The sequence below is a fragment of the Myotis myotis genome, unplaced genomic scaffold, assembly GCF_014108235.1.
Source record: "Myotis myotis isolate mMyoMyo1 unplaced genomic scaffold, mMyoMyo1.p scaffold_m19_p_12, whole genome shotgun sequence".
NCBI lineage: Eukaryota > Metazoa > Chordata > Mammalia > Chiroptera > Vespertilionidae > Myotis > Myotis myotis.
Genome location: NW_023416316.1, coordinates 31,616,146 through 31,631,904, shown reverse-complemented (window position 1 = coordinate 31,631,904; position 15,759 = coordinate 31,616,146). Strand labels below are relative to the sequence as shown.

Sequence of the window (15,759 nt, the reverse complement as noted above, 5' to 3'; positions counted from 1 at the left end):
TCCCTGTGTTACCAATTACAAAACATCAGCGTGGAAGTGATCAAGAGAGACGCAGAGAAATGGAAGGTAAACAATGTGGGAAACTACACGGTAACGTTGTTGGAGCAGACCTATTGTTGCAACCAGGTGGATGAACTCAAGACTCCATCTACTTTAAGGTTATGGAGGAAACTTAGTCTCTGGAGGAAAAGGAAAATCTTCATTCTGCCACTTACGGTTATTTATAATTGCACAAACATGACTCAGATGCCTGACATTCTTGTAGATATTGTCACATGAATCTTTTAAAACACAACAACTCTCCTGGCCAAGTGGCCCAGTTGATTGGAGTGGTGTCAGGTCAGGGCTTGTGTGGGAGGCAACAGATTTCTCTCTCTCTCTTTCCCTTCCTCTCTCTCAAAATCAATAAAAATACATCTTAGGTGAGGATTTAAAAATGTAACAACTCATTGATTTTTCTGCCCCTTGGCTGTAGACAGGAAACTTGAAGAGTACAAGCCAAATGGGATGAAAGACCCTTTACTTTATGACACACCATCTTAACCAAACGGCTACCCAGAATATGGCAGAGACATTTATGTGCCTTTTGATATGATGCCTTGAGGGGGACACATCGCTTCTGTGATATTCTTGCCCAAAAGGCACCTTCTGTGGTATTCTTGCCCAAAATACAACGCAAGTAAGATCTATAGTTTTCAAATTGTTAAGGTCATGAAAGACAAAGAAGACAAACACCATTCCAGATTGCAGGATACCAAAGATACATGGCAAATAAGTGCAACACACCATCCTGGAGTGGGTCCATTGTTGTAAAGGACCATGGAGGGACAACTGACCAAATTTAAATTTTGGACACAGTAATGTCTCAACATCAAATTTCCTCATCATGATAATTGTACAATGGTTATGTCAATGAAAAGAACCTGAACCTCTGAAAGTATTAGAAAGATTTTTACTTAGGCCTTCCCAAGGACTATAGCCCAAGAGAATAACTTCAAGAAACTGTAAACAGTGCCTTAACTTTGGAAAAGTGGGGGTGCTTATCTAGGCAGAGGAGTAAGCAAAAAGTACATCTAGTGCTTCAGAAGTTTCAACTAGGGTGCATACATTTTAATGATTAACAGTTTTACAGCAAATGGCAGGAATGTACAGTATAGGAAAGGTAAGGTGCCCCCTGGTGTCAGAGAGTCCGGGGATAGGGCCTGAAAGTAATTAAACTGCATAGAAACTAGTTTATTTCCAGATCACAGTTTTTAGCACAGTAGATTGAATGGAATTAAATATCAATATTAATTGAGGAGAGTGGAAAAGCAAAATCTAGCCACAAATGTCATTTTGTTAGAAAAACAAATCCCAAATTTCTTTTTATTTCAAATATACATTTAAGTTGTTTTTCCCCCCTCTCAGGTGAATTTTTATCAGGATGTACCAAGAACAGGGCACTGATTTCCATACTTATTGGTCTTTTGAGTTGAAACTGTAAAAGATTGGAGTGGCGAGCATACAACAGAATATACAGATGATGTAGTATAGAATTGTACACCTGAAACCTATATAATTTTATTAACCAATGTCACCCCCATAAACTCAATTTAAAAAGTTAAAAAAAGAGAAACTATAAAAGATATGACCATCCCCCTGGTTTGTGCCTTAGTAAGAAATGTTAGGGCAGCTCATTGTTCTCCTTTGGTTGTTAAGCTGAAGCATCCTTTCTTTTCTCAGTCATGTAAGAGAATGTCCTTAGTTAGACATTGGAGGATTTAGGAATGAAGGGAATATGATGTCTGCAGTTTATTCCCAAGTGGTTCAGAAAGAAAAGCAATGCCATGTAAATGTAAATGACTCTGAGAGAGAATACAGAAAGCAGACGAGGCAGCTTGTTACTTGTGAATCTGATTCAATTATGAGAGTTTTTGTTATTCTAGCAACTTTTCTCTAAGTTTGAAATTATATCAGAATGAAAAATTACGAAAATGTTTTCTGAATTAGTCACACTTATGCAAATGTATAAATTTAGCCTCTTTGTCAGTTATGTATGTGGACAGTGAAATGGTTAATTTATATAAGATATATTTTTCTCTTACTATCTTTATTTTGCACTATAAAAAGCAACAACCAATAGTAGTGCTTTTCTTCACATTTGTATGGATTTGAGGAAATTACTGTCTTTTCCTCTGGAGAAATAATCTTCAGACAAAAAAGAAGCAGTACCACATCATGAAATCTGCAAATCCCAGAAGTCAACAGCTTATAGACAACCCTGGGGGTGGGGAAGAAAACAAGTCTCACAGGAGACAGACAAGCATGGGGAAGGACTGCAAGCTGGGGAAATCGTAGTTTTCATTCCAGAATACATAGCAGGGACCTCTCTTTCCTGCCCCCACTGCCACCACCTTGAAGGGGTGATTGGTGGCCTATGGTCGAAAGAACTCCTTTCAAATGACACAAAAGTTGCTGGGAGGAGAGGTGCAGGGAGAAAGGTTCAATGTGAATAAGAATCATGCTGAAGTCCAAGGAAGAGCCCACAGTGAAAAGGCCACCCAGAAGGGCCAGCGTCTCCCTCCTTCAACCAACTGCCTCCATTGGACCCAAGAGGGAATCTCCAAAGCATTTAAGGCAGCGGTTCTCAACCTGTGGGTCGCGACCCCTTTGGAGGTTGAACGACCCTTTCACAGGGGTCGCCTAAATACATCCTGCATATCAGATATTTACATTACGATTCATAACAGTAGCAACATTACAGTTATGAAGTAGGAACGAAAATAATTTTATGGTTGGGGTCACCATAACATGAGGAACTGTATTAAAGGGTCGCGGCATTAGGAAGGTTGAGAACCACTGATTTAAGGGGTCAAATCAGAACATATCTGGTGTCTGACGAACCCTGCAGGGTTACTTGCCTCAGAAGTTGGTGATCAGCTTAGGCCCTGAAGCAGAGACAGACACTGAGATTACCAAAGCAAAAAATAAATAAGGTGGAAATAGTGTTTCCTTCCAAATAAACTGGCTTTGTAATCACCTTTCTTCAAGCCTAGCTAGAGCTTTCTACCCTGTTGCTGCAGGTACGCATTGCCTTACACTAGAAGTGAAAAGGTGAACTTTGTGATGCCGGGACGGGGCAGCTTGAATGGGCAGGAAGTCTGCAAGTACAGGAGTCAGCCTTCCATGTGCTCTCACAGGCTTGGCCTTCCTTCCTTCGGTCCCGAGACCTGCCCCCAAGGTCAGCCTGAACTTTGTCTGTAAGCCTGGTGACTACTCAGTCACACTGGCATAGGATTACACAGGTATGAAATGTCCACCAGTTTAAAAAAACAAAATTGCTGTTGCTCTTGGGCCTGGGCTGGTTCCCCACCCCCGTTTTTGAGGGTGTGGCCGTGGCCATGGGGCTCTGGCTGAGCTCTGAGACTGTGGAAGGGTGGGCACTGGTGCCACATGGAGTTAGGGCAGTTGTACATGTTTAGTAGGAGCCCTGCCCACCGGGGTTCAGTGTCTGCATGTGAGCAGTGTGGAGCCTGCAGGTGGGCGTGGAAGACAGGATCTTAGATTCCTGTTGCAAGAACTGCTCCAAAAAGACAAAACTGGGCGAAATCACATGCCTCCTCTGTTAATGTCATTGAAGGCCTCCTTCAGGTGGAGCTGCGTGGTCTTCATGAGGTAAGCCATGCAGGTGGTGGGCAAACGGGAGATCCCAGCTTCACAGTGGACCAGGACCTTGCCTATTGTTGCTTAAAAGTAGAGGCTGTTGTCAGCCGTGATGATCCACTTGTAGTGTAGACGGGTCAGGCAGGCCTCAGAGGTCCTCAGGGAGACACTCAGCAGGACCACGAGGAGCAGGTTGGTGAGGATCTCAAACTTGGATGCATGGTTGGCACTTCCAAGGTTGAGGAATGGCAGGGCTCAGAAGATGGCCTGTAGCTGATGTTGAGCACCTGGCTAATGAGGGCTCTCTCAAGTTTCAACTTCTCTTGTGAAATGGGCTTTACATTCATGGTACACTCAGGATGTTCTGAGTAGAAGGTCTCATAACCCCCTTTGAGGAAGTAGATGTGACAAGAAAGATTCCAGGCCACCCTGTAGGCTCAGTGCCCAACCTGACCAGGCTCCTCAACACCTCAGAAGCCCTATTTTATACTTTTATAAATCTCTGAAATGGTATAATTATCCCATACCTTTCCCCCAATGTAATTAAATATAGATGATTTCATGCAAATTTTATTATTTCAGTTTGAGTTGGGATGGATTCATTAGCAATAATAACAACAATTCTGCTATTGATGAGGTTAATATTTCTGGTATAGTATAGAGGTTTCCTCTCACATATTCATAAAAAGATAAGATTTTTCATTACTGGCTATATGGCTCAAAATCATAGAGATGCCAAGTAATTATGAGTGATGTTAGATTTAAAGAACTTTAGGATGTACCCCAAATATTCTAAGTTGGTCTTAAAAGTTGCTTTAAGTCTAAAAGTAAATGTTTAAATCACATCTTGAGCTCACTTATATTTTCAGCCTCACTCATCTCTACTCCGTTATTTCACATACTGGTGGAAGCTTGAGGTGGTGGCAGGGCCCTTAAACCAGATGATAGAACATCTGGAAGATGTAGTATATTTGGGAAATATTGATATTTAATTCTATTCAATAAACTGAGCTACAAACAATGTATGAGAAGAAAAAGACCATGTCCTACATAAGCAATGTAACAATCACAAGTACACAAAACTATGTAAAATTAAGGAAGAAACCCCCATTTCTGAATTTTCTGTTTACTTCATTTTGCTACTTCATCATTTGCTTTGTTAATATTCATTAGCAGGATTCCAAACTCCATTCATTCATTCATTCATTCACTCAATTCAAATTACAATTACTAAAAGGAAAAAAAGACCCCATGCCAAGCTTCCTCTTCTGAGACTGCAGGTACTCAGACACTGTGCACCTTGTTCTCTGTTAGTAGAGGAACAGGGCAGAGGCCTGGCCCTTGCCTCATTGCATCCAACTCTCTTCCTTGCTTGCAAATCTTCCAGGCCCTCCAGGCTCTGTTCTGCCTCAGAGCATTTTTCACTTGAACTTGACTGGCCTCTGGACTGGTTCTTTCTCATTGCTCGGTTCCCAGACCACCTAGTCCTCTTGCCAGCCCACCTCTAGTGGAGGACTGACTGTCTCGCAAACTCTAGGGTCCTGGAGGCAACACAGAGAATAGCTATACAGGATTCTCCCGATCCAAATGCACAATTTGCTTCAATACATCCACGAGATATTATGAACTTCTGATGTGGGTCAATATAAAGAACATATGATCACTTCTGTTTTTTTGCATTTGTATGTTTTGGTTTCTTTCTTTCTTTTTTTTTTTTTCAAGAGTACTGAAGTTAGACTGTTTGATTCTAATCCAAACTCCCCCGCTTCGAGGTTGAGATTTTGAGTAGTGTATGCACTCCCTCAGAGCCACAGTTTCCTAGACTCTTAGGGTTCTGTGAGGACCTAATAGGAATATTTGTAAAATTGTTGGACCAAGGCCTGGCACTTTCAATGCTCAATAAGTAAGCTATTGTTGTTGTAAATATCCAGTTATTCCCTGAATAAATAAATATGACAGTCATAGTAGCTATATATGTCTATCTTTCCTCTCTACTCCCTTATCCATAGCTGCCGGAAGCCGATCCATCCTTGCTGCTTGACACAGTCACTGCAGGGAAGAAACATCTGCACAGCATGTTTCAAGGGACCTGGTGTATATGGCATACTGTTCTTAATATGTTTGCTCCCCTTCTTAGAGCTATGTGTTTTAACCAAGGTCACCTCTCCGAGAAACGTTGTTTCCCCAGGTAGGGATTTTTCCCTGAAGTTAGGGAGGGAATAAAACCCCTTAACTAAGTGCCAGGCGGATAGTTAATCACTTTAACTACGAACAATCACGCTTAAGCTACATAATCTTTACTCCCTGGAATGGAGATAAGAAATGCCCTAACCTTTGGAATAGAAATTGATAGGATTAAAATCAACTGGTATAAATACAGATGTAATAAGACAATAAAAAACAGAACTTGGCTGGAGATCCTGGCTAGAGATCCTGGCTAGGCTGCTGATCAACTGAACACTATCTCCGTGTCATTCCTTCTTCGCTGACTCTGTCCACACCTTTGGGGACCCCTGGACCTGCTGGGGTTGGACCCCAACACATAGCCTTCTAGCAGGGGAAACTTAAGAACCTATAAAGGTATCAGGACCCAGGTTCCATATTCTTCCATAATTAAACCATCTACATGACCTGAGTTAGTCCCTCAAGGCCCTTGACCCTGTTTCCTCATCGTGAACCTGAAAGAGAGGTGGGCAGGGTGGAGGGACCTCAAATGTGTGGCACATAGGGAAGACAGATGATACAAACCAGGGTAGGAAGGTATTATTCAGCATGACCATGTTCTAAAATCCCAGGGCACAAGGTATGTGAGATAAAATGCGGTGCCCTCCTAACCCCAACAGGAGGCAGCACACTGATCCTATTTTTCTTAAATTTTCCAAAATAAATTCCACTCCTTCCATAACATTGGTTTACTAAATCCTTTACATTTTTTATGATCATAATTCTTATTCCAGAATAAAAGTTCCATAGCACTATCTATTTATATAAAAACCCTGGGTGTAACATCATGACCGAGGCTCAACCAACCGGAAGGAAGTCAGTCCTGCAGGGGTTGTCTTGGCAACGGCTGTGCCCTCCCCGAGCTGTTTCCCATGTGGGCAAGTTGAGGCAGGAAACGGCCCTTGGAGCGTGGAGGCATCTACACTAATAAAAGAGAAAGATGCAAATTAACCATCACTTCATCACTCCACTACACCCACAAGCCATGCCCACCAGCCAATCAGAGCAGCTATACAAATTAACCCAACTAAGATGGTGGCGGCCATGGAGCTGGAGTGAGCAGGAGGCTTGGGTTGCCCCCGGCGATGGAGAAAGCCAACCTTCCCGCCTGCCCTGGGCTCCACTCAAGGCTACAAAGTTTCAATTATAGAAGACAAATAAATCCCAGCCGCCCTGGACTTGGCTCAAGGAGGGACTAGGGTTGCCAGGGGCAACCCAGGTTTCCAGCTGGACCTGGGCTCCGCTAGTGGTGGTGGTGGTGGGAACTGCTCCTGCCTCCTCAGCAGTGCTAAGGATGTCCGACTGCAGCTTAGGCCTGCTCCCTGCTGGCAAGTGGACATCCCCCGAGGGCTCCCGGGCTGCCAGAGGGATGTCTGACTGCCAGCTTTGGCCCAATCCCCTGGGGAGCGGGCCTAAGCCAGCAGGTGGACATCCCCCGAGGGGTCCCAGACTGCGAGAGGGCACAGGCCGGACTGAGGGACCCCCGCCCCAAGTGCACAAATTTTTGTGCACTGGGCCTCTAGTATCTTTATAAAGTGTGCCACGCCAGCATGGCAAGGATGAACTTGAGTCGGGGTGTCTGAAAGGCTTAGAAAAGACAGACAAGAGAATGAAAGCTGGGTCTCAGTGGGACGCTGCTTCCCTGAGAGACAGCGACCATGCTCACAGCCATGTCTTTATTTTATAGCAGATGCCATGAGGCAAGGTAAGGGCATAATCAAGATGTTTACAACATTCTCCTGAGTTTTAATCCTACTCAACAACATTCACCTGAATTCTATCAAGCCTATATCACTCAGGCATGTGGGGCCATGTGTTTGGACCATAGGTTCAAGTTTACAACTATAAGTGTTGGCTATAATTGGGCGGGGAGGGCCCTGCCCTCCAAGCTGGGACTTGCACATGGCAATGAGAGGACTGTGCCCTGTTATCAGTCCAAGGCTTGAACCTGTCCAAAAACACTGTAGCGGATCCCCACAATAAAGTTTTAATACATTATATTAGAGGTTGTGGTGGTACTGTTTTACCCACAGCGTCTACAGGAATTACTGCAAATTTACTTCTCGGTGGAAGACTCTTTCATTCCCAATATAAATGACCAATTCCATTAAATGAAACTTCAATTTCTAGACTCAATATAAACAGTGAAGTTTCTAAAACTATTAAAAAGGCCCAATTTCTCATTATTGATGAATGCATCATGGCATCCAGTCATGCTATAAACGCCATAGACAGATTACTAAGAGAAATTATGAATTTGAATGTTGTATTTGGTGGGAAAGTTCTCCTTCTTGGAGGGGGTTTTTGACAATGTCTCAGTATTGTACCACATGCTATGGGATCGGCCATAGTACAAATGAGTTTAAAGTTCTGTAATGTTTGGGGATGTTTCAGAAAGTTGTCTCTTAAAACAAATATGAGATCAGAGGATTCTGCTTATAGTGAATAGTTAGTAAAACTTGGAGATGGCAAACTTGATAGCAGTTTTCATTTAGGAATGGATATTATTGAAATCCCCTGTGAAATGATTTGTAATGGACCTATTATTGAAGCTACCTTTGGAAATAGTATATCTATAGATAATATTAAAAATATATATAAACATGCAATTCTTTGTCCAAAAAAATGAGCATGTTAAAAAATTAAATGAAGACATTTTGGATATACTTGATGGAGATTTTCACACATATTTGAGTGATGATTCCATTGATTCAACAGTTGATGCTGAAAAGGAAAATTTTGCCATCGAATTTCTTAATAGTATTACGCCTTCGGGGATGCCATGTCATAAATTAAAATTGAAAGTGGTGCATTCATCATGCTATTGAGAAATCTTAATAGTAAATGGGGTCTTTGTAATGGTACCAGATTTATTATCAAAAGATTACGACCTAACATTATCGAAGGTGAAAATATTAACAGGATCTGCAGAGGGAGAGGTTGTTCTGATTCCAAGAATTGATTTGTCCCCATCTGACAGTGGCCTCCCATTTAAATTAATTCAATGACAGTTTCCTGTGATGCCAGCATTTGTGATGATTATTAATAAATCACAAGGACAAACTCTAGACAGAGTAGGAATATTCCCACCTGAACCCATTTTTGCACATGGTCAGTTATATGTTGCTTTCTCTCGAGTTTGAAGAGCATGTGATGTTACAGTTAAAGTTCTAAACACTTCATCACAAGGGAAATTAGTCAAGCACTCTGAAAGTGTTTTCACTCTTAATGTGGTGTACAGGGAGATATTAGAATAAGTTTAATCACTTTATCAGTCATTGTTTGCATCACTGTTGTTTTTAATATGTTTTTGTTGTTTTTATATCATGCCTCTGTTGTTGTTATATCCTTTTGTTACTGTTTATTTATTAATTAGAGGCCTGGTGCATAAAAATTCATGGAATGGAGTGGGGGGTCCCTCAGCACATCCTGCCCCCTCTCACAGCCTGGGAGCCCTCAGGGGCAGGAGGTGACCTGGTGATCAGGGGAAGGTGACGCCCCCATCACACCTCTGTTGCTGCCACTGCTGGCAGAGCAAGCCTCGGCTGGCCCTGGTTACCTGAGCCTTGGGCTGGCCCTAAGCAGCTGGGGGCTGAGGGTACTGGGGAACTCTGGAGGCAGGCATGTGGGGCGGGCCTGGCCTTGCTACACACCTGTCACCCCTGTGGGGCTGAGGGGACTGGTCGCCGCCATCTTGTGGCTGTGGGTGCCGCTATATTTGAGGGCGTGGCAGTCAATCAGCATATTCCTTCTTTATTGGCTGTGGGTGCCACCATCTTTGAGGGTGTGACAGGCAATTAGCATATTCCCTCCTTATTGGCTGAGGGCGCCATCATCTTTGCAATGGTGTGAGGGTCAATTAGCATATTCCCTCTTTATTAGATAGGATAAATTTATATATTATTTTCATATACGTTTTACTAATTTCCTTTCATCTCTCACACTTCTATTATAGCAAAAGAGCAAATAGCAATATTAAAATATTTCTGCTAATTAATTCCCTTTCAATATGCATGAATTTCGTGCACTGGGCTACTAGTCTCCTTATAACCAGTACAGTGTACTCATCACTACATTAATTGGTTGGCTCTCCTGCTAAACTGTAAGCTCCGGAAGGCAGAGATCTTTGTTTTGCTCATTGACATATCCCCCACCAGTGGGCAGACAGTTGACTGGTCAACCAGTTACTATGACATGCACTGACGACCAGGGGGCAGGCACCTTGACCGTTAGGTTAGCTGGGGTCTGGCCCATCCGTACTGAGTGAGATGGGCCTGACACACCCTGGAGCCCTCCCCTGGTCCCTCGCCAGCCCTGATCATGCACTGATGGGGTCCCTCAGCCTGGCCTGTGCCCTCTCACAATCTGGGACCCTTCAGGGGATGTCAGAGAGCTGGTTTCATCCCTATCCCACAGCCCACTCCCCTTGGAAGGGTACCAGATGCAGGGACTGATCTCCTGATTGGGACTGATTGGGCACGAGCCCATAGCAGGTGCAGTGGGGCCAGGATGAGTGAGAGTGGGAGGTAGGAGCTGCAGGAGGTGTTTGACTGCGGGTTTCAGCCTAATCCCTGCAGGCCACCCAAGGGACCTCACCCATGCACAAATTTGTGAACCGGGTCTCTAGTTACAGAATAAGAGTTCCATAGCATTATCTCCTTATAAACAGTACAGTGTACTCATCACTACATTGATTGGCTGGCTCTCCTGCTAAACTGTAAGCTCTGGAAGGCAGAGATCTTTGTTTTGTTCATTGACATATCCCTAGCATGGACGACCTTCCTGTGCCTGACCCCTCGACAGTGTCTGACACATAGCAAATGTTTGCCGAAGCTGTTGAGGAGCTTGAGTGAGAGGCCTGAGGTATGTGCAATATGTGTCCTGGCACATGATAGCTTGGGGTTTTCCCCATGACTCTCCCTCTGCTGTGTTAGTCACGAGTTAGTAGGAATTCCCATCCTCAGCCCTCTCTCTCTTTACTTCTTCTAAATGTGTGTGACTAACCACAAGGAGCCTATCAAGGCTGTGAATCTCAAGTCCTCAGGATTGGGGTCCCAGAAGGGATCAGGGAGTGGAGACTGCTTAGCATGGCCTTGGCAAGAGATGGGGCAGGGTGTATCCTAGGCAGAACTGCCTGGTCAAAAAGGTTGCCCCACCCAGTGAACCATGATGGAGCACCCTGTCCAGGCCCCAAACGTTAAACACTGTACCCTTGGCCACACAGCTAGAACCTGCTGAACCCAGCTATCTGCCTTGTAGCCTTGGGCTTTCCCCTCTGTCCCCTTGTCTGCTTTTGCCATCTCCAGCTTCCAAACAATTATTTACGGAGCACCTGTCATGAGCTAGCCCCTGTTCTAGGCATCATCAGCGAACAAACATCCCTGAGCTGATCTGCAAGACTTGAAAAAAGCCCAAGATCATATTACAAACTGTGCCTTGAGCTCCTGGATGGAGTTGCTGTCTTCCGAGAGGGGTGGGGGGCTCTATGAGGGGCAGTGTTAGGGGGCAGAGACAGAAGTCCAGCTCTTTAAACTTCTGTAGAAGACCTTCGTGCTTCTCCCCTGTCCTCCTGAACAACCTTCCACACACCCTGGCCTCAACCTTAGAACCTGCTCTCCACACGCAGCCCTTGCACCTCAGGGTGGGCCTTGTCACAGTCTGTGGTTCAGAAAAAAGATGGGTTTCAGTGTCGTGGGTTGAAACAGACAGGGGACCGTGTGACCTGACACTGTCTATGGTATCACTACAGATCAGACTGGAAGAATAGGAATTAACTTTGACACTGTGATTGCCTCTTTAGATCAAAAGAAGGAAGGCTGGGTGGTGGCAGTGGATCCTTGAGGACAGAGTTGTTTATCTGTGTGTAGCAGTTTTAAAAAGGAAATGTTGTAAAGCAAATTGGAATGAATGGTAATTGTCAGTTCTGGCTGGTGGCAACGTGATTGTTTATGATTTGATTCTTGTGTGTGGTGAGTATATCGATTAGAACAGCGGTTCTCAACCTGTGGGTTGCGACCCCTTTGGGGGTCGAACGACCCTTTCACAGGGGTCGCCTAAGACCACCGGAAAACACATATATAATTACATATTGTTTTTGTGATTAATCACTATGCTTTAATTATGTTCAATTTGTAACAATGAAATTGGGGGTCACCACAACATGAGGAACTGTATTAAAGGGTCGTGACATTAGGAAGGTTGAGAACCACTGGATTAGAATGAAGTGGTGGTAGGTAGGGACAGAGTACTTGGGATCATTTCCAGCTTTGTCACTTATTACTTGTGTGACCCTGGGCAATGACTCAGCCAACCTCCCCTTTCTTGTTGTTACAAAGATTGAATGAGTTTATATAGAAAGCATTTATGCTGGGCACATAGTAACAAGTATTGAAGCAGTAGCGGCTGCTGTTCTTAGTACTAAGTATATGGTTACATCATTGTCAGTTAACCAACAAAAGGATTTGTGGGATTTTCTAACCACATAGAAACCCCGCAGTTTTGATCCAAGAAGTTCTGTCCAGGCCCGGAGACTTCCTGGAAGCGGGTCTGGTGTGTGGAGTGCACCGTGGAGACCCAGATCATGGTGGAGGGAAGCCCTGAAACCATAAGCCCAAAGCATTTGCTTGCATGCATCTCGAGTGTAGGGGTAGGGGAGGGTGGTGGTGGTGGTGGTGGGGGGGAGTAGGGGGAGGAAAGGTTTTGGAAAGAATTCGTAATTTATGTACAGGAAGCATGAATTCCACAAAGCAAGACACAAGGCTGTTTTCATACCCTTCCAGACAATCAGACTTTTTCTTTTTTAAAAATGATAGTTTCCTTGCTGCCCTTTATCATCCATCTTTCTGTTTAACCCTCGCTACCTGGGTGTGTACTCTTACCTCATTGCAAAAGTGGATTATTTCAACACATGCATATTTTTAAGATGAGAGATTGTTTGTTCTGCTTTTATCAGTTTGTAAGTCTTTGCCTTGAGGAAATAATTTCTTATCTGTATACTGCCTCTAAGTGAAACAACTCCGCCTCCAAACATGTTCATTAACTTCTGATTTCACGCATAACATAGGAAGACAACTCAGATTTTAGTCTTTAAAGGGAAAGAAAAACATTCATGAATCCACGTGGACCAAATCATAATTCTCTGCGACGCAGATCTCTGTACCTTTTGTTTTTCTTTCTTCACTCCTGGACCTCTCAGATCTCCTCACTCTTTCTTCAGAGCCCTCTCATCCCAAACCCAACTTTCATTTCTAAATAAATAGCAATGACTGCTTATTTGTCACGGGTAGAAGCAGCTATAGTGTGCAGGGCACCCTATCTGTGAATAACGGTCCCCGATCTAAGCGGACTGTTACTGAGAGAAGGGGCTACACTGGCTGAATCCACCACATCAGGTTACCTTCCTGCGCCTTGTGCCTGACCCCTCTACAGACTCCCCACCCACTGAGGTCACCAGAGACCCCTCTCCTTACAAATCAAACACCCTGGGCAGTCCTGATTCTGATGCTGAATCTTGGCCCTCCTTGGCTGCAGTCACCTGCACTTCCATCACCAAAAGGTTCAGGGCAGCCAGACAAAGCAGATGAATTTTTTTAATTTTATTTTTCAGATGAACTTATTTATTTTCCATTGTTCTTTTAGAGAGAGTGGAAGAGAGAGGGAAAGACCAAGAAAAACATCGATGTGAGAGAAACACATTGATTGGTTGCCTCCTGAACGCACCCCGACCAGCACCCGGGCCGGGGAGGAGCCTGCAACCAAGGTAGGTGCCCTTGACCGAAATGGAACCCGGGACCCTTAGGTCTGCAAGCTGGTGCTCTATCCACTGAGCCAAACCGGCTTGGGCAAAGCAGGTGAACATTTAAAACAATGCACATTTCACATGACCCCACATTCAACTTGTATGACTCTTTTTTATGGAAACACACAAATCCTCAGGGACAGGTACAAGGATGTTCATTGCAGTGTAATAAAAGAAAAACATTAGAATAACTTATAGGGGAAATGGTGTGTCATGTAAGAAACGTCCAAACTTGTAGAGAATTTTTATAAGAGTTTATTTGGGCCAAATTGATGACATATGCCAAGGACCAAGATCTCAAATGCTCCAGAGAATAACAGTTTTGCAGTTTCTTTTATGCATTTGAAATTAAGGAGGGAAAGGAAGGAAGATTGGAGAAAACATGGTGGGGATTGGATTACAGGAGAGTTAAGATTTTGTACTCTCTTGAGGGTTAATACTCCCTTGAAGGGGCATTAGTTTTTAAAGGTATTACATTTAAAAGGTGTGTAACCTAGATGCACAAGAACAAAGGACAGGGCTGGCTTGCAACCTTTCACTAAAGAAGTTATAGGCCTGGGGCTTGTTGGCCGTTTGAATGTCTCTTTGGAAAAATTCAACAACTGTCTAAGTCCTTTGCCTATTTTTTTTAAATCAGATATTTTTTGCGGGGAGGGCTACTGAGATATGTGAGTTCCTTATATATTTTGGACCTTAACCCCTTATCAAGTATATGGTTTACAAATATTTCTCCCATTCCTAGGCTGCCTTTTCATATTTTTGGATTGTTTCTTTTGCTGTACAGACGCTCTCACATTTGATGTAGTCCCATTTGTTTATTTCCACTTTGGTATCATATCCATAAAATCATTGCCAAGACCAATGTCTGGGAGTTTTTCCTTATGTTTTCTTCTGGGAATTTTACAATTTCATGTCTTACATTTAAGTATTTTAATTCATCTTGAGTTATTTTTTGTGAGTAGTGTAGAATAGGAGCCCAGTTTCATTCTTTTGCATGTAAGTATCCAGTTTCCCAATGCCATTTATTGACGAGACTATCCTCTCCCCATTGAGTATTCCTGGCTCCCTTCCTTGTCAAGTATTAGCTGACTGTGTATGCATGGGCTTATTTCTGCTGAGCCCTGGGTCTTAGTCACTCTGTTATAAACACAGCAGAGGTCCTGCTCTCTTGTGGTTTATATTGTTAGTGAGTAAATATACCAGTGACTTCTCTAGTACATTACTTTCATAAAAAAGAAAAATAAAAACAAAATCTCGAATTCTCCTTGACCCAATTAAGAAGTACAAATTGGCAGTTATAAAAAGTTATGGGAGGCTTCCCCCGGCTGCATTTTGAGCAGCGCACCCAGAAGGCCAGGCCTGCGGGGCAAGATGGCGTTCCCGCAGGTCCTGAGGCGAGGACTGCAGCAGGTCAGCAGCCACAACGGCCTCCGAGGCTGGCTGTGAATGCTCTTCAGGGCAAATGATGTGAGGGTTGGTACATTAGGGGGGAAGACAAATATGGAAACAAGTACTATGAAGACAACAAGCAGTTTTTTGGCCATCACCGATGGGTTATGTATACTACTGAAATGAATGGCAGAAATACATTCTGGGATGTGGATGGAAGCATGGTGTCCCCTGAATGGCACCTTTGGCTTCACTGTATGGCTGATGATCCTCCAACAACAAAACCACCTACTGCTCATAAATTCATTTGGACAAACCATAAATTCAACCTGAGTGGCACTTCAGAGCAATATGTACCTTATTCCACCACTAGAAAGAAGATTCAGGAGTGGGTCCCACCTTCAACACCTTACAAGTAAAGACAGTGAACAATTTAAACGTAAAATAAGAGGCTTTTCATGTAATTGCACTTTTGCTGCTTACTGTTAATTAAAATTATTTGATTAAACAATGAAAACAAAAAAGTTATGGGATGTAAATTCAACATAGGAAGCACAGTAAATCATAATGTAATAACTATGTGTGATTGTCAGATGGGTTTATTGGGGTGATCATGTGGTAAATTATGTCTAATTTACTAGGTTGTATACCTGAAACTAAAAATAATATTGTATGTCAGTTGAAAAATAAATATAAATTTTAAAATA

At 43.3% G+C, this 15,759-nt stretch overlaps 2 pseudogenes; one reads left to right on the top strand and one right to left on the bottom strand.

Moving 5' to 3' along the window:
- Positions 1-3,256: 3,256 nt before the first annotated feature.
- On the bottom strand, positions 3,257-12,498 carry LOC118667719 (annotated as a pseudogene).
- Positions 12,499-15,028: 2,530 nt separating this feature from the next.
- On the top strand, positions 15,029-15,471 carry LOC118666784 (annotated as a pseudogene).
- The last annotated feature ends 288 nt before the right edge of the window (positions 15,472-15,759 follow it).